Genomic DNA, 19,707 nt, shown 5'->3' on the forward strand with positions numbered 1-19,707 from the left:
GGTGGTCGCATCAGGAAAGACATGAACATGTCAACATGAAGCTGTCATACCAAAGCCATTTCGCACACGTGAATGCAGATGTGTTAAAAAAGAGGCTGCTCACACTTGTCTTCTCTGCTTATAATGTTCGAACACTATTGAAGTGTGGCAAATTTGATCAATTGACACACGAAGCGGAGAAGCAGTCGATTGATGTTAAAGGCATCCCGGAACATAGATGGAAAGTTGCCCGAAGACTAAAACACTGTACACACTCAGGATGGAACATGCGTGTCGTATCACTACACTATGCAGATACAAGAAGCAACGTTAGAGTTGAAATTCTTGTCCAGAAGCGTCTTTATAAATTTACATCATCGGTTAAAAAACCATATGTATATATATATGTATATATATATATATATATTATATATATATATATATATATATATAGATATATATATATATATATATATATATATATATATATATACACACATGCATATATATGTGTATATATATATGCATGTATAAATATATATGTATGTATATATGTATATATATGTGTATATATATATGCCTGTGTGTGTGTGTATATATATATATATATATATATATATGTATATACATATATATATGTATGTATGTATATATATGTGTATGTGTATGTATATAATGTGTATATATATATATATTATATATATATATATATATATATATATATATATATATATATATATATATATATATATATATATATATATATGTATGTGTATATATATGTATGTATATATATATGTATATGTATATGAAAGAAAAAAGATGTTCAGAATGCTGGATGGTTGTAAAAATATATATTTTTATTTACATATCATATATTATTACTTCATATTAGCGCTTTCAACTACTCCTGTAGTTTCATCAGAAATGTCCGTTTTAAAGGCAAAACTTTTAAAACTGATATTTCTGATGAAACTACAGGAGTAGTTGAAAGCCCTAATATGAAGTAATAATATATGATATATAAATAAAAAAAAATATTTTTACAACCATCCAGCATTCTGAACATCTTTTTTCTTTCATATATATTAAATCCGTACATCACCCCCAGTACTTCTAACATATATATCTGTATATTAGAATTCTGAAATGCGAAAAGTTTGTTTGTTTGTCTGGTTTTGGCATTGAGAACGGGTTAAAGGTCACTAGATCCCGTCGGATTGACTCCAAAATTTACAGGAACATGTAAAATGAGGAGAGGATACGAGTGGGCTAGGTTAGAAATCCCCATCTTAAAAGGTGTCGTTGCTAGTGCCAAAAACGTACTCTGACAAGTCTACTCTCATTCTTTTATGTATCTGTCTTCTTCCATCACTCACTCTCTTTCCTCCCTTCCTTTCACATTCTATCTATAACGTCGTTTCACAGCGTCTATTATCTTTCCCTCGCCGCCATCGCATTCTATTGTCTGCCTGTCTTCCTCCATCTCTCTCTCTCTCTCCTCCCTTCCTTTCACTTTCTCTCTATAACGTCATTTGATAGCGTCTACTATCTTTCCTTCGTCAGCGCTGTCTCTCTCTCTCTCTACGTCTGTCTGCATTCATAAAGAGAATTATCATCGCCACCACCACCACCACCATCACAAAATCATGAGAACAAATATTATGAATCAGATATTTATTGGGTTAATTTATATGTGTGTGTGTGTGTGTGTGTTCTGTATATAAATATGTATATATAATGTATATATACAAAGTGTATATATCTGTATTTATATATATATAATTTGTATATATATTGCGTAAACACACACACATATATATATATAATGCGTACACACACACACACATATATATATATAATGCGTATATATGTACATATATACATACATACATATATATATATATATATATATATATATATATAATATATATATATATATATATATATATATATATATATATATATATAATATGTGCATTATGTGGTCGGTTGAGCTGAAAATATGCACACCTATGTTAAAAGTGCTGGCGAGTTTGCATGGCAACTATTTTTTCCTTCAAATGAAAGGTGCGACCTCTAGAACAAAATTCCTCATCTTATAAAATGTGGCCCGAGTAGACCCGAATGAAATCGGGTTATATTAACCAAAACGTGAAAAGAGGTCTAAATGGGGCTTGAAGGGGATTAAAATTTACAGGAGCGGGTATTTAGGAATTCCCTGTTACATCAAGCTAAACAATTTGCGCCAGCCTTTAAACCATCAATGTGTTGCCGTCCATGATGAAGAAGTTTTGAATGCTTGCCATGGTGAGTCTACTGTCGTGAGAAAAAATCATTTCAAAACTTGGTGTTTAGGAATTTTCTTTTACATCAAGTTCAAAATTTTACGCCAGCCGTTAAACTGCCACTACGTTGCTGTTCGTCGTTAAGAAATGCCAGCCATGGTGACTCTACTGTCCTCAGATTCTCTCCCCTCAAACTTTGGTTTCCAATATTTTTATTCAGCTCGCAAGTTCGTCTGTCCCTATAAAATGTTAGTGTTTTGCTGTCTGCCTTGAAGCAGACCTTTCCGTTGTCACTGCCTGATATTTATGATTGAAATTTCAAAATATTTACTTTCTCAACTTACTCAAGATCTTTTGTTGTTTATAAATGGGAGACAGATAGATAAAGAAAAATAGAGAGTAAGAGAAAGCGAGGGAGAGTCCGAGAGAAATGAAGAGTAAGAGAGTGGGAAAGTGAGAGAGAAAGGAGGGAGAATGTAGTGATAAAAAGCAGAAAGGAAGCAACAGAAAGTAACAACCACACTCTTACCCGCGCGTAGAGCGGGTCACCTTAAGCTAATATGTATATATGCATATATATGTGTATGTGTATATATGTGTGTGTATATATATGTGCATGTGTATATATGTGTGTGTATATATGTGTGTGTATGTATATATATATGTGTGCATGTACATATATGTGTGTGCATGCATATATATGTGTGTGTATGTATATATATATATATATGTATGTATATATACATATATAGGTATATATATGTGTATGTATATATATATATGTGTGTATGTATATATATATGTATGTATATGTATATACGTATGTGTGTATATATATGTGTGTGTGTGTATGTGTATGTGTATATATGTATGTGTGTATATATATGCGTATGGATATATATGTGTGTGCGCGCGCGCCTTTGTATATATACGTGTGTGTATGTGTGTGTGTGTGCATGCGCGCGCGCGTGTAGATACGTACACCCCCACCCTTATAGACACTTTTTAATACATACACACGCACCTCCACAAATATACATATGTATTTTTGTGTGTGAATATGTGTGTGTATGCATGTATGTATATATATAGGCACAAACACACACACTAACACGCACACACACATATGACCTTCAGATGCACAATGACAACCATTAAATTTCTTTGACATGAACTATGAACAGTAAAACACATGCGGGTGTGACAGACCATGAAATGCCAAATAACTATAAAATATACGACAATCACATCTAAGTCGTTTACGTTCTGAGTTCAAATTCCACCGAGGTTGATTTTTCCTTTCATCCTTTCGGGGTCGATTAAATAAGAACCAGTTGCTCTCTGGGGTCGATCTAATCGACTTAATCCCTTTGTCTGTTTTTGTTTGTCCCCGCTGTGTTTAGCTGTCTGTCGGCAATAAAGAAATAAATTATTATTATCATTATTATTATATTATTATTATTATTATTATTATTATTATTATTATTATTATTGTTATTGTTATGGGTGCAGAGGCACTTCACTTCGCTGACTTTATAAAATATAAAGCTATTTGAAAGCAGTGTTGACTGTGGGTTTATCATTAAAGGCAAGACAGTCAAATGGAAGTCAATGTCTCACTCGACACACCTAATGTTGCGGCTTATACCGTCTTACCTGCCCGACAAGATGATCATACAAAAAATAGTCTTTGTATTCTGATCAATAAAACCATTTAGTATATTTACTGAGCCATTTTCTCAAGTGTTTCTTTCAGATATGAGTGACGTAATCTTCAACGATATGACAGTGATAAAATCAGCGATGATGGTGATGATGATGATGACGACAACAATAACGATTTCAAAAATTTGGCACAAGGCCAGCAATTCTGAAGGAAGGGGGACTTATACGATTGCATCGATCCCTGTATTTGACTGGTGCTTTATTTTATTGACCCCTAAAGAAGGAATGGCAAAAAAAAAAAAAAAAAACTGAATGGAAGAAATGAGTTTCAGCCAGTTAATGGGCGAGTGCATTATTGAAGTGTGGCGGAGTCATTATCAGTCGGAGGGGAGAGGAGTTATGGAGACCAGAAAGGAAATCGAGAAATCTACAGGTAACGCATTGAGCATTCCATGTCAAGAGCGAAGTGACGTACTGTGTGTAACAAGGCACGAAGGTAGGCGAGGGCTAATCAATTGTGTGAGTTGTATATTTGCTCAGAAGAAAATAGTCTGGGATGGTATATCAAAAGCACCATGGCTCTCTTGAGAATATCTGGTATAATCAGGACAGATAGTTGCATGGAGACAGAGGAGTACCAAGAGAAAAAAAAGAGTAAAGGAGATGAAAGAACATGGCGTGGTAAAAAAATGTAGGGGCAGTTTGCCAAAGATGAGGAACACAAATGCCGATGGAAGGCCGCACTGGCAAAAGAAGAGAAACATGCAGCGAGAGAGAGAAGCGTTTATCTGTGTTCCGCCAGAACTAGTACCGAGGACAAATTTCACCGAACACAGGATTGGCAAAACCACAGAAAGTGATAATGGCAGTTTGTGCGTAGATAAAGAGGAGGGTGTGTGGCATACTGTGAATGAGTGCGATGAAACTGGTCTAAAAAGCATGTTAAAAAAAGACGCGATAATTTCGCATGAATGATTCCCTGGCGGTTGTGTCACAAGTGTGGATTGGATAGAACAAAGACGTGGTGTGGGCGAACCCAACAAGGAGAAATCGAGAACGATAAAGTAAAAATACTGTGGGATGAAATTGAAGATTGAAAGCCGGATATAGTAGTTGTGAAGAAAGAGGTGGGGAGACAGGTTTAATCATAGATATTGCATGCCCTGTTGGTGACAGAAAGAGAAGAAGAGAAGCAGGTCAGATATGATGAGTTGTAGTAAGAGAGAAAAAGACTGTGGTTATTGAGAAAGGTGGGCGTCGTTGGAGCCCGGGAACTACGAAGCACATAAAATTGGATTGAAAAGATTAGGGGTAAATGTGAAGATAGAACGTCTACAGAAGAAGGAGTTGTTTGGAACTGTATGAATCATGTCCCTGCAAAAACATTTCTTGAAATCTGAATGAAGAGTGTTACTTTAATCCATTGGTTGGGGACAGACGACACTTTGTTATTCCACCTCCTCCCACCAATGAAGGTGTTGTGTATACAACAACAACAACAGCTTCTTACAGAAGTAAATAAGTAAGATTTTATTGAGTAAGGAACAGTCAATCATATTGAGTCCAGTATTTGACTGGTGCTTTATGCTATCGAAGTTAAATATGCTTACATAAACAGTTAATCCACGATTGAATCCATTCCAACCATGCCATCTCCCTAGTAGCAACAATTTCATATAGAGATAATTTCTTATACAAACCCTTATACAAACATTGGCCCAGAGAAAACCAATCGCAGAGAACTATTAAAGCCGATCAACTTAATGAGGCGCAGGCGTGGCTGTGTGGTAAGAAGTTTACTTCCCAACCACATGGTTCTAAGTTCAGTTCTAGACACTTTGGGCAAGTGTCTTCTACTATGGCCTAGGGCTGACCAAAGCTTTGTGGGTGGATTTGGCTGACGGAAACTGAAAGAAGCCCGTCGTATATGCACATATGTATGTATATTTATCTTTATTTTTTACTTGCTTCAGTCATTACACTGCGGCCATACTGGGGCTTCCTCGTGTTCTTTTCTGTTGAAGAGCGTAGGCACGAAACGTAAAAGACTTTCTCACCTCCCGAGTGTCAAACTAATACACCTGTTTGTTAAACTTACCAGTTAAATATATCGGCCTCGGCCTCCGGTCTCCTATCTCACGGGCCTCGTCGGCTTTTCTCTTGTCGGTGACCTCTTGCTGTGTACTTAACAACAGGATTCACTACAACACAACTGAACCTAGTGTGATCGGGAAGTGCGAGATGGCCCACGTGACACGGAGCCAGCTCCGTCTGCGCACTGCGGACGTCCATCCTCCTTTCCCTTCTGTGGACGTCCGGTCGTGTCAAAACAAATGAGACACCATCCTGTGTAGCATGATCTCAGACGAGTTAGTGCATCGACTTGACCAGCACCGTCTGGTGCGTTTCTGCTCAACCTCCCGGCTCCAAAGCGGAGTCTGGCTCAATGTGGTACCAGCTTGGTAGTGACTACCACTCAGCTTGGTAGCGACTTCCTGCACATCAGTGTTTCCTTGAGGCTTGTCCTCTAGGTCTGTGAGCCTCATGAATGCCGTTGCGGATCAACTGTGGATTCTTTCGACCTCCACCCATTGTCATGTTGTCATAGTGTTGGCTACCTACCACCCCATGCTGTCCTTAACGAGTTCATAAAGCATGACCTAGAGGTCGCAAGCTTCTCTCCTTAGCTCGAGCTAGCGTGGCTGGACTGAGGGAGATGGTGAAAGACCTGACGGTATGGCAGTTTTCTCGTTCCGCGATAATGGACTCTTCATCTGGGATTTCACATGCTGTGACACCTTCTCTTGGTGTGATCAGCTATCAGCCCAGGCTCCACTGCTCGTCAAACTGAGAAAGGCAAACTGTTAAAATATCGGTCTTTCTCTGATAGGTTTATGGTCGAGCCTCTGGCAGTGGAGACCTCCGGACCACATCCCTGCTCACCGCGGTCAGAGATGGCTGTCCACAAGTGCAAGCCCCGTGAGCCAGAGCGGCTGTTCCAACGCACCTCCCTTACCATTCTGCAGGGCAACGCCTTTTCCGTTTGGTCTGCCAGGACCATGAAGCAGTCTGACAAGCCTTTTTAGAAATTAATTAAACAAACACAGAACTAAATAATTATAAATTCAGTAACTATGCCTAGACAGGCGTAATATTTTCCTGGTTTCAAATGTTTTATTCAATAACCTTTGATTCTTTGTTCGTTTTATTTTCTTTATATTTTCGTGGAAAAAGTAACCTTTCCGAATGTTATGACTAGATTTATTACCTCCGCCTTCAATCGTGTTTGTTTGTTTGTCCGTGGATAAGATAATCTCAAAAACCCCTGGATGGATTCGGATGAAACTTTCAGGACTGTCTGGCCTCGTGGCTGGCACAAACTGATTAAATTTTGAGATCGATCCAGTACCGGACAAGGATTCTGGATTATTTTTCCTGTTTTTTGTACTTAATTTTTGAGAGCGATCGGGTTCATTTTCAGTATTCTCGTTTGTGAGGGCAGTCGAGTTTATTTCAGATATTCTCATTTTAAAAATCATCTCTGACTAATCGTTGAGAGGACGTTGGTGTTGCCTTAGAAGAGGTTTTGGTAAATATATCTGTTAAAATGAGATGCCAACATTATTTTCATTTTTGCGTAATTTAGACGGCAATTTATTCATCGCACCCTGTTTATATATATATATATATATATATATATATATATATATATATGTGTGTGTGTGTGTTGTGTGTGTGTGGTGTGTGTGTGTGTGTGTGTGTGTGTGTACGTATACATATATGCACATCCTTCGCGTATGCATGTATATATGTATATGTGTGTGTGTGTGTGTGTGGATACATATGTATGTATACATATATGTATCTTTAAATCGTTAAATTGTTTCAGCTTTAAAGCTATGGTCATTCTGGGGCGCCACCGTATGTATGTACGTATATATGTAGATATGTTTGTGTGTGTGTGTGTGTGTGTGTTTGTGAGACACGAGGTGCATTCCTGAAGTTTTGCGACTTTTTTTGGACAAGCAGTTATGACTGTCCTAGATTATTATTATTATCTTAGAGTGTCATTACAATACGTCTAATAAGCTAGCCTGCCACCAACTTTTATTCCAGATTGAAGGAGAAGGCTGTAGCAGAACTTTAACCAGACCTTACTAAACGTTACTTGTCACAACAGTCGAATCTCGAAGACAATGAAGTTTTGTGTTAAACCTGGAAAGAACGCTACGGAAAACCAGCATGAACTGCTCTAGGCTGCTTATGGATTAACTTGTATGAGCCAAGCATCTGTTTTTCACTGACACAAGAGAATGATGGAGAGAAGGTGAGAGACGATGAGAGGTGTGGGAGGTAGAGAATTGCCAGAACGTCAGAGTTGGTTGAGAAAATTTGCAATTTTCTGGATGAAGGTCGTTATGTGTCTATAAAGACAATAAGCATACAGTTTGGAGTTGGTGTGGCCACTGAACACAGAATAATTCATGAAAACCTGAATATGCACAAAATTTATGCAAAGTTTGTTTCAAAACTGCTCAGTGATGATTAGAAGGAGAGACTTGTTGGTAACAGCAGGGTGATAGCTGAGTTTATTACCTCCAGTCCAAGAGTACTTGAGTCTCTGGTGACATACGACGAAAGCTGGATCTACTGTTGTGATTCAGAGACCAAGAGACAGAGTGCCCAATGGAAGCATCTTGGCTCCCCCAGATCCAAGAAGGCTAGGCAAAGTAAGTTCACAGCAAGAGCATCATCTACATCCACTAAGTTCCCTCTAGCTAGATGGTCAACAAAGACTACTTTGTGAGGGTTTTGAGGGAGTTCAAGAAGAGATTTCATTGCAAAAGGCTAGAACTTTTTAATTCGAGACTGTGGAACCTGCACCAGGACAATGCACCAGTTCACAATTCAATCCTAATAACCAATGCCTTGATAGGGATGGGCATCAAACCTCTCCCTCATCCTCCGTACAGTCTAGACTCAGCTCCCTGTGACTTACGGTTGTTCTCCAATGTCGTTTTAAAGACACTGAGACGAAGGAGGCTGTGACAAGGGTCCAGGACACCTTCACTTTGGAGGCTTCCATTTCGTTGTCACCCACATGAATAAGCAAATTTGTGAGGCCCTAAAGATTGTGACAAAAGAGATGGGTTTAAGAGCGCTGTCGCGGATGACATCGCATTTAATCCCAGGAGACAGCGTAGAACTGAGGGAATTCCGATGAGTTAGCTAACTTGAAATACTATATACTCCGAGAAATGGGTAACAGTGCGTTGCACAAATGCCACTGGAAGTACGTATATATATATATATATCTTTGTGTTTTAAGCGCAATAAATTTATAAAACGGATATGTCAGAGTATGGTGAGAGAGTGGGGGAAAATCAGAGAGATCGTATATCATGTGATTAGGTCATCTGATTTACAGTCGAAGTTTAACTTTTTGTTCTGTTTTCATTCTCTGATAAGAAAAGATATCGTTTAGTTTTGATTCTGTGTCAGTGTATATGATCTCAAGGTATGTATTACACGACGTCGCTAAGTTCATCATCATCATCATTATAACCACTCACACCACTAACACTATTCCCCTCCTCCGCTTCCTCGTCATCATCACTGGTCTTATTCTTGTTGAAGGTAAAAGAATGTCAGAATCGGATCAAATGTCTTGCGATAGATTCAGTTACACTGCATTGAAGTCCTCAGTTCAAATTCCACCTCAAATATTTCTTCCTCGTAGCGTTATTTTAGTTATTTATCTATTTTGACATCGAAATTGCTGAACAGTGGCACCATTGGGGGCAGAGGTTACCAACGAGCTAATCACTGGTTTACTGCACATAACTCGGACGGACAAATATCACACGGGGTATTTCTGTATCAATGCAGCGATTTCTCTGTTTCCTCGAGTTTGTTTACATTATTTTATGTTTCATTAATATATCGGCGAAGGAGATACACACACACACACACACACACACACACACACACACACACACACACACACACACACACACACCACACACACACACACACACACACACACAGGATGGGCTTCTTTCAGTTTCTGTCTCCCAGATCCTTCATAAAGCTTTGGTCGGCCAAATGTTATAACTAGAAAGCACTTGCCCAAGGTGCCACACGGTGGGACTGAAACCAGAACCATGTGGTTGGGAAGCAAACTTCCTGAAAATTAAAAGAAAACAATGGATACATTTATTGCCTCACTTCTACCGTTTATACTCAGTTTTCATATGAAATTTTACTCTGCACTTACCCATCAAAGGGTGACTACGCCCACTTTGAGAAGCAGGAATCTATATTTAGTTCGGAATGAGACTATAGGGCGCAGCTGTTTGGACACAAATGATTTGGCACGGCTGACTGGACTTTCGGCTTGTTTTGGCGACAGTAATTTTTGACATTGGAGGTAAACACTCACAAACGCACACACAAAGACATACACATGCACGCAGGCACGCAAGCGCAGAAATATACACATGCACTTTGGCGCAGGATTGGCTGTGGGGTAAGTAGCTTGCTTACCAACCACATGGTTCCGGGTTCAGTCCCAACGCGTGGCACCTTGGACAAGTGCCTTCTAGTATAGCTTCGGGTCGACCAAAGTCTTGTGAGTGGATTTGATAGATGGAAACTGAAAGAAGCCCGTCGTATACACATATATGTATGTGTGTGTTTGTGTTTGTCCCGCCACCATCGCTTGACAACCGAAGCTGGTGTGCTTACATTCTCGTAACTTAGCAGTTTGGCAAAGGAAACCGATAGAATAAGTACTAGGATTGCAAAAAATAAGTCCTGGAGTCTATTTGTTCGACTAAAGGTGGCCGCAGTCAAATGACTGAAACAAGCAAAAATGTAAAAAAAGTAAAAGAGTATACAAATAGAGTGAGAGAGGAGGGGGGGGGGTTAAAGAAGGAGGAAGAGGGAGGAAGAGAGAGAGAGACATTACAATTTATCAATTAAATACGATTGATATAAACACTTTCTCTCTTCTCATGAACATAAAGAGAAATACGTGAAGATGCATAAACAGAGAGAGAGAAGGAAGGAGAGACGGAGGAAGAGAGAGAGAGAGAGATAGATAGATAGAGAGAGAGAGAAGGAGAGACGGTGGAAGAGAGAGAGAGAAGGAAGGAAGGAAGGAAGGAGAGAGAGGAGCGACAGAGGGAAGAGAGAGAGAGAGATAGAGAAGGAAAGATAGAACGAAATAAACATTAAAACGTCTGATGTCAAATAAGTCAGCGTCGAATCAGCGACGCCAAATTGGCAGCGCCAAAACGGCTGCACCAAGACGAATCATAACATCCTAATTAGGCGCTACTTAATTAATGTGATTCTTTCGACTCTTTCGAATATAATCAACAATAAACATTCACAATACCCCGGGTTCGTGTCAATATTTGACTTCCAGGATTCCAAAAGGAAATAACTTCATTTATCCATTTATAGTTGTTGTTGTTGTTGTCTAGCCTCAGGACAGCACTTATCGTGCAGTCCCTTAGTTTAAAGACATTCTAGTTGTGACCATTCCATCTTTTTTCCCAGACATTGCGCACGCAAGACTTACGTTAGCTAATATTTTTCTTTTTACCCCTTTTATTAAAACGTTAGAATGTGATTTGAGGGCGGTTTAGTTACTGTCTCTAGCAGGTTAAAAAACCATGTTGAGGTTCCCTTATTGCTTCTTTCAGATTATTGCATTCTGGGAACTTAAACTGCCCTACTTCCAAATCTAGAGTTAGGTTAACGCTCATTTAAATATTTCTGGATGGCTAATTATAGCAGAGGTAATTATAACAGAGGTAAATGATTTACCCCTCTACTAAACTTGCTGGCCTTATGTCTTTGATAGAACGCATTACCTATACAGGGTGCGGTGAATAAATTGTCGTCTAAATTACGCAAAAATGAAAATAACGCTGACATCTCATTTTAACAGATATATTTACCAAAATTACATTTAAAAAAATCTTGAAATACTAAAGAGGAAATTTATTCAATAAAATCGCCATTGGTTTCAGCCATGGACCCCAGATGACTTTGGAATTTCCTGCAACTCTTCTGGGCGGTCTCCTTGTTTAAGTTGGTGAATGCTGCCATAATCCTTGCCTTCAGTTCATCTTTGGTGTTACAAGGAGTTTTGTTGGTCTCTCGCTCAACTGCGAACCACACATAATAATCAAGGGAGTTGCAGTCTGGGGAGTTAGGTGGCCAGATGTTAGGGGTGATGTGGTCGCAGAAATTGTCTAACAGCCATTATTTGGTTCTCCTGCTTGTGTGGCATGGTGCAGAGTCCTGTTGCCAGACATAGTGTCTTCCAGTAGCCACCCTCTTCACACAGGGCAGCATTACTTCCACCAGTCACTTGATGTAGGCCTTCGTGTTGAGTCTGAGGCCGTGTGGGAAGATGAATGGAGGCATAACGTCGCCATCACTAGTGATCACTCCAAACACCCCGATGCTGACTGGATGCTTGATTTTCATCACTCTCGGTACATGTCCTCAGTTTGCACTGCCCTCAGATTGACACCCAAACACTCTAGAAATTTCATATTGGAGCTTCCGGCGTGAATGCCATACAGTACAGCATGTCGTTTCCAAATTTCTGGCAGAGTGAATTGCGTCATGATGCTGTTTTTTCTCATAGACGGTGCCCAACTGACTCTACTATTCTGTATAATCGACAAAATAAAAAAAACAAACAATGGCGACAATTTACCCATCGCACTCTGTATATACAAACTGATTAGTTACAAACGATCAGGATTTAGAAATTATAAGAAACTGAAATATAACTAGATTCATTTTTCTCCTCAGTTAATCAATAACGATTATAATTCTTGAACTATTTTAAATGTTAATTAATAGATATAATTTCGATGGTAGAATTTCTACTTCAGCTTATTACAGTGTGAATAGATTTCTATAATGTAAACCTATAATTAGGTTTTATAGAAATCAAATTATTGATACGTATATTTAGCAAGGAGATTAAAACACATTTATATATTGCAGTGTGTGTGTGTGTATGCTAAATTATTGAAAGAATACGTAACCGCAAACACAACGCACTCGATATTGATCTCTGTGTAAGGAATAGAGAAATATAACGTAACAGAGGTCTGAGGGTCAACAAACGAAAATATTTTCTCTAAAATTAGCAGAGGAAAGAAAATTCTCCGACAAGTACAAACATCGCATCCATTACACGCTAACCATTGTTTGTCATTGTGACCTAAATTGATCAGGAACCTGGTCTTGTTAGTTCCAGATTCCTTTAGGGTGTAGAAGTAATATTTGAAGACTTCATCAAACTTTCGTATGGTCTACCAGGGCAAGTTAACCTGGAAGAGCAGAAATTCTCCAAATACCACGTATGGAAATATTTGAGGGCCACAATGTAAGTTAATAAAGCAGCCTGCAACCATACCCCCCACCGACGAACATAGAATATATTCACAGTTTCCTAATTTATAGTTTAAGTGGACTGCGTCATTTGAAAGTTAAGAATCGAAGCTACTGACAAATGGCAACGCTACCTCGAAATAAAGTAAATATTTGGCACTTTTCGTACCGGAAGGCTTTGTTATATTTTTTTAAATCAGGGTAATTAAGAGCGTTAAATGAAATGCTTTATTGTCCTCTAAAATAGTTAAAATTCACCGAGAGTGCTCTCAAAGAATTTGTCTGTTATTCAGCGATTTCAACAAATTTATAGAACATTGAAAATTTAAGTCATCTTTCTAATACAAATATATTATCATAAAAACTAAAAACTTGAATGCACGCACTGGCGTGTTGGTTTTATGCGGGTTTCACGTTTATACTTAAACATATAAATGATTTCAAGATGTAACATGTCCAAAACTTTGCTGTTACACATACACGCATATAATACTGTTTATGAAATAATTATTAGCAACCGAAGCAATATTGCTACCAAAAGGTGATATTTATCCCTACTTAAAAGTGGATGTTGTATTGGAACACGAAATATTGCGATAGTTACCACAAGAGAAATTCTTACGCTTGCTTTCGGTGCTTATAAGCATTTTTGTTTACATCGCTAGCGAATAGGTAAATCATCCGCCTTCGCTACCACCGAGACTACTAGATCATGTGTTTTCAGCCTTCCTTGGCCTTGTCAATGGTAGGCGCTCGGACGCTGGAGATAGTAGTGATATCTCTGCCAGTGATATACACACAATCACGAATAGTCAGTGGGTTTCTTAAGAAAATAATCTGTGACTACCAGATCTCGTGATTTTGGCCTTCCTAGGTCTTAATATACCCACGCATGCACGCACACACACACACATGCACGCATACACACACACGCACACGCGCGCACACACACGCACGCGCGCGCACACACACGCACGCGCGCGCACACACACGCACGCGCGCGCACACACACGCACGCGCGCGCACACACACGCACGCGCGCGCATACACACGCACGCGTGCGCACACACACGCACGCACGCGCACACACATGCACGTACACGCGCGCACACACATCCACAGCTCTCTCTCACATACACTCGTACAAATAGAAAGTCAGCGTAAGGCAGCGAGCTGGCAGAATTGGCAGTACGCTGGACGAAATGCTTAGCGGCATTTCGCTACGCTCTGAGTTCAAATTCCGCCAAGGTCGACTTTACCTTTCATCCTTTCGGGGTCGATAAATTAAGTACCAGTTGAGTACTGGGGATCGATCTAATCGACTATCACCCTCCCCCAAATTTCAGGCCTTGTGATTATAATAGAAAAGAATATAAAGTCAACGTGCAGGGATGCATATAAACCCGTTAATGAGATTGTATATACGAAACCATTTGTTGCAGACGTGGGTGACTCTTTAAAAATTAGTTAAGTAAAAGCATTTTGTAGATCTTGGTGGAGATAATTTTATCTGATTGTAGTTAATTTTAGTGAACGTAGGGATACGTAATGGAGGAATATGAAGTATAGTTGTTAGTAAGGGGATTATTTAACGTATGTAGGTTAATATTTAAGAAGGAGAAGGAGGAAGGTAATGATCAGCAATGACTATTGGAGAAATTTACAAGCTTAAAATGTCTTGGAGTTTTAAAGGGTTTTATGTTTGCGGAAGGAGAATAAATCTGAGTAACGGTTTAGTTGTTGAGTTTTAGAGAAGAGGATTTTATAGGATTCAGCTGTACAGACCTGGCACGCTTTTTCTTTGTTCGTTTGGTATTGTTGTGCATGAGTCATCATTCTCTAATTAATGCTATATGGAATGTTTTTCGATTTCAGTGATCATATATATAAGTGAAGGCACATGGCTCAGTGGTTAGAGCGTCGAGCTTACGATCGTGAGGTTGTGAGTTCGATTCTCGGACCGGTCTGCGTGTTGTGTTCTTGAGCAAAACACTTTATTTCATGTTGCTCCAGTTCACTCAGCTGTAGAAATGAGTTTCGACGTCACTGGTGCCAAGCTGTATCGGCCTTTGCCTTTCCCTTGGATAACACTGGTGGCGTGGAGAGGGGAGGCTGGTATGCATGGGCGACTGCTGGTCTTCTATAAACAATCTTGCCCGGACTTGTGCCTGGGAGGGTAACTTTCTAGGTGCAATACCATGGTCATTCATGACCGAAGGGGGTCTCCTCCTTCTATATTTATAGGAACAGGAGTGGCTGTGTGGAAATAAGCTTGTTTTCTAACCACATGGTTCTGGATTCAGTCTCACTGCATGGCACCTCGTGCAAGTGGAAGACCCTATTTCTGAAAAAAAAAACAGGACTCTGCATTGAGCCACACAAGCAGGATAACCCAGTCATGGCTGTTAGACATCAGCAGTAAAATCTGGCCACCTAACTCCCCAGCTGCATCCCACTTAATTAGGTGTATGGCGCGGTTGAGCGAGAAACCAAACACCAAACAAGGCAAGGATTATGGCAGCGTTCACCAACTTAAGGGCACCGTCCAGAAGAGTTGTAGGAGATTCCAAAGTCGTCTGAAGGCCGTGGTTGAAGTGAATGGCGATTTTATTGAATAAATTTACTCTTTAGTATTTCAAGATATTTCTATGTAATTTTGGTAAATATTTATGTTTAAATGAGATGTTAATGTTATTTTCATTTTTGTGTAATTTAGACGACAATTTATTCACTGCACCCTGTATATCTTTATATATATAAAACTGAGAATGTGTGTGTGTGTGTGTGTGTGTGTGTGTGTCTGTCTGTCTGTCTGTCTGTCTATCTGTCTGTCTATCTGTCTGTCTGTCTGTGTGTTTTCCTAAAACTTGAGAACTACACAACTAATTTCATTCAAATTTTACACATGCCTTACATATAGTTTCATGGGCAAAAAAAATGTTCAACCTCTTGCCTAGAGCGAGCCCATAGCAATATCATATCTTCTCTACTATTTCAGTATTACATGTTAAAAGTGAAACAAAAACATTTCTCTATTTTATGTCAGATACTTTCACTTTAACAATAAAAATAATATATATATTTGTGTGTGTGTCTGTACATTATTTACAATGGATGGATAGGTGTTCTCACCTTGTGTGCTGTTGCCACAACATTTCGGCTGATGTACTCTCCAGCCTTCATCAGGTGTTCTAGTGGAATCTCAAACCTAACCCCTTATTTGACTAATAGGGTACTCTGTTCTCATTCCTAAGGTTTTTTTGTTCTTGCTGATGTTATTTTTTCTGTTGATTTTGTTTCCCAAATCTCAACCTGGGATTGAACTCAGAATCCGAGGGTTGGTAGCCCGCGCTCTTATCCACTACACTATATGCCGCTATATGCACTAGGTCTGCTTAGGAGATTATTGTGTCCTACCATATGTGCTGCCTCTTTTAGTTTTCCTATTTTCCAGTGGTGTTCTCTGTCTATTATTTTAACTTCATCCCGGAGGGGGAAGTGGTCTCCGTTTTTCCATACAAGATCAGCTATACCCGATTTATCAATATCTCCTCGTGTCACACCTTAACGATGTTCCTCTATCCTTATTCTAAGTGGGCAGTATGTTTCGTATAACCTACCGCAACTGCATCGGATGGAGCACATACACCCTTTGGTCATGTTCTCTTCTCTGGGTGGTTTTACTCGGAGGAGATATTTGCGAAGTGTTGTATTACTTTTGAATACTGCTCTGATGTCGTATGGACCGCATATCTTTTGTATCTTTTCCGAGAGGTCTTTCACATAGAGTAGACAGACCGTGGTCAGTTTATGGGTTTCAACCTCTTTCCTCTTCCTAATTGGAGTGGAGACTATGTTTTCTGGGTAGTTGTTGCATATTTGATTGTTTCTTAGCCTGATCATTTCTTCGTGGCGTGTATCAGTAATCGCAACTTATATTCTTTGCTCGATGTTTTAGGTACTGAGAAATCCCTATCTTTATACTGTATGGATGGTGGGAATTGAAGTTGAGGTATCGTCCAGTGAAGATTGGCTTGTGGTATACGGATGTCCTGAACCCATACTCAGTGCGCGTTATTAATACATCCAGGAATGGCAGCTGATTATCTTTTTCCTTTTCCATTGTGTACATAATTCCTTGTCTCAAAAATATAGACTGTGTGTGTCTGTGTTTGCCACCCCGCCATCGCTTGACAACCGATGCTGGTGTGTTCACGTCCCTGTAACTTATGACTGAAACAAGTAAAAGAATATATATATATAACGAAAAACTATTATCGTAATTGTTTTGTATTGTTACGGTTTGGATCATTAGATCTTTAGAGTATCCATCGCGTTTATTTTTGCGTGGGAAAAATAAAATACAATGCTGCTTTCAGTTTATAAACTTGTATTTACCTCCGTTGCAATATGACATAAAGGCGCATAGCCTAGTGGTTAGGATGTTACGTTCACGACTGTAAGATCGGAGTTTCGAGTTCTGGGCCGGGCGATGCGTTGTGTTCTTCAGCAAAACACTCCATTTTATATTACTTCAGACCTCTCAGCTGTAAAATGAGTTTCAGTAATAAATGGGAAGTTAACTCTGAGATGGATTAATGTCCTGTTCGTAATCTCAGTCAATTGTATACCATTGAAACCGAGTTAAGTCAGGGCCCTCTTGGCAGCCCCATATGCGACTGGGCAACTCACTGCGCTGGGCCCTATAATATTTACTTACTGACAGTAAGTTATAACATACATTTACCAGAATTGAACCCTTAGGCCCGTGAGGCCCCTAAACAACTGTTCAGTGTGTCCTCACATTGACACATCACCGGATTAAGTCCCGATGTTTTGAATTCTGTGGCTCAAGACACAGAAAAGAAAAAACGAAAAACCGAAAGACAGTTAAACAAGTGGGATCTTTTCGGTTTGAATGGCAGTTTTTAACATAATTTCTAGGTAACTAAAAAATTTTAAACTTCGTATACTGGTAGAATGTGTTTATAAAACATCTATTTCTCTTGGTTTTATTGAGAAAATTCTATAGTTTGTAAGATATTTGTTGTTTTTTTCTTCAATTTCTGCAATTTCAACCAATCAATGACGTCCATTGAGGTAAAAAAAACATTCTGTGCCGTATGAATATGTCCCTCGTTTAAGAAACAGATTGGGTTTATTTACATTTGTGAAGAAAAAAAGATACCTTTCCCCCACCCCTAACTAACCCTAACCCTAAAATAGATTGAGATGCAATAGATCGATACTAGGGTCATAATTATGGGTGACAATTTCATATGACATCTCCAGAAAAAAACTGCCGTTCAAACCGAAAAGATCCAACATGTGTTTCTAACATGTCTGAAAGAACAAGCAACAACGGGACATGAAGATTGGTTTCCGAACTTTGTTCATTCTCGTTGTTCGTTAGGAATATTAGTTTGTCGTTCTTTTCTCGTTTCGTTTTCTGTTTTTTCTTTCTTTCTGTTTCAATCTTTTGAAAACTAATTTCTTTATTTCTTCGTTCGTTCTATTTCCTTTTCTCCATTATTCCATTCGTTTTATATTCTTTTCTCCATTATTCCGCTCGTTCGTTCGTACATTCACCATACGCTTTGTCTGTCTCTCACTCTCACTCTCTCACTCACCCACCCATACACCCACACATACGCATATCCATATTGCTCTCACCTCTCCCTCTCTTTGTTTTTCCTCTTTATCTTGCTCTCTTTTACTCGCTCCTATCTTTCCACTTCTCTCTCTCACTCTTTCTCTCTTTGTCCAGCTTACTCTTTTTCGCCCTACCTTTTACTCCCACTCCCTATGACAACTACCACGTAAATAAATAAATGAAAAATACAATTTGTCGTTTTACGCCCTTCATTCAACGGCAAAAATGTAGAGCTTATATCGGACGCCATAGTAGCAAGACACAGACACACACACACATTGTAAACAATGTTTGTTATTTCACACGCCAAGGAGAATTAAAGGAATGAGTTACAACAATGTGTTCAATGGCTGGAAGGGTGTTGACTTAGTTGCAACACCTCCAATTCACAGGTTGCTTGTCACTGGTTGCCCTCGGCAGAGCTTCACCTTGCTACGAGAATATATTACCTAATTAAGTGTGTAGAGCACGGTGGCTCTTGACACCGTACATACCATGCGTTATATATTATATGTATGTATGTATGTATGTATGTATGTATGTATGTATGTATGTATGTATGTATGTATGTATGTATGTATGTATGTATGTGTGTGTGTGTATAATGTATTATATTATGTATGTTTATATATATATAATGTTATATACATATGTTTATACATATATTATGTTTATATATATATATATATATAGTGA

Source organism: Octopus sinensis, linkage group LG6 (genome assembly GCF_006345805.1).
Source record: "Octopus sinensis linkage group LG6, ASM634580v1, whole genome shotgun sequence".
NCBI lineage: Eukaryota > Metazoa > Mollusca > Cephalopoda > Octopoda > Octopodidae > Octopus > Octopus sinensis.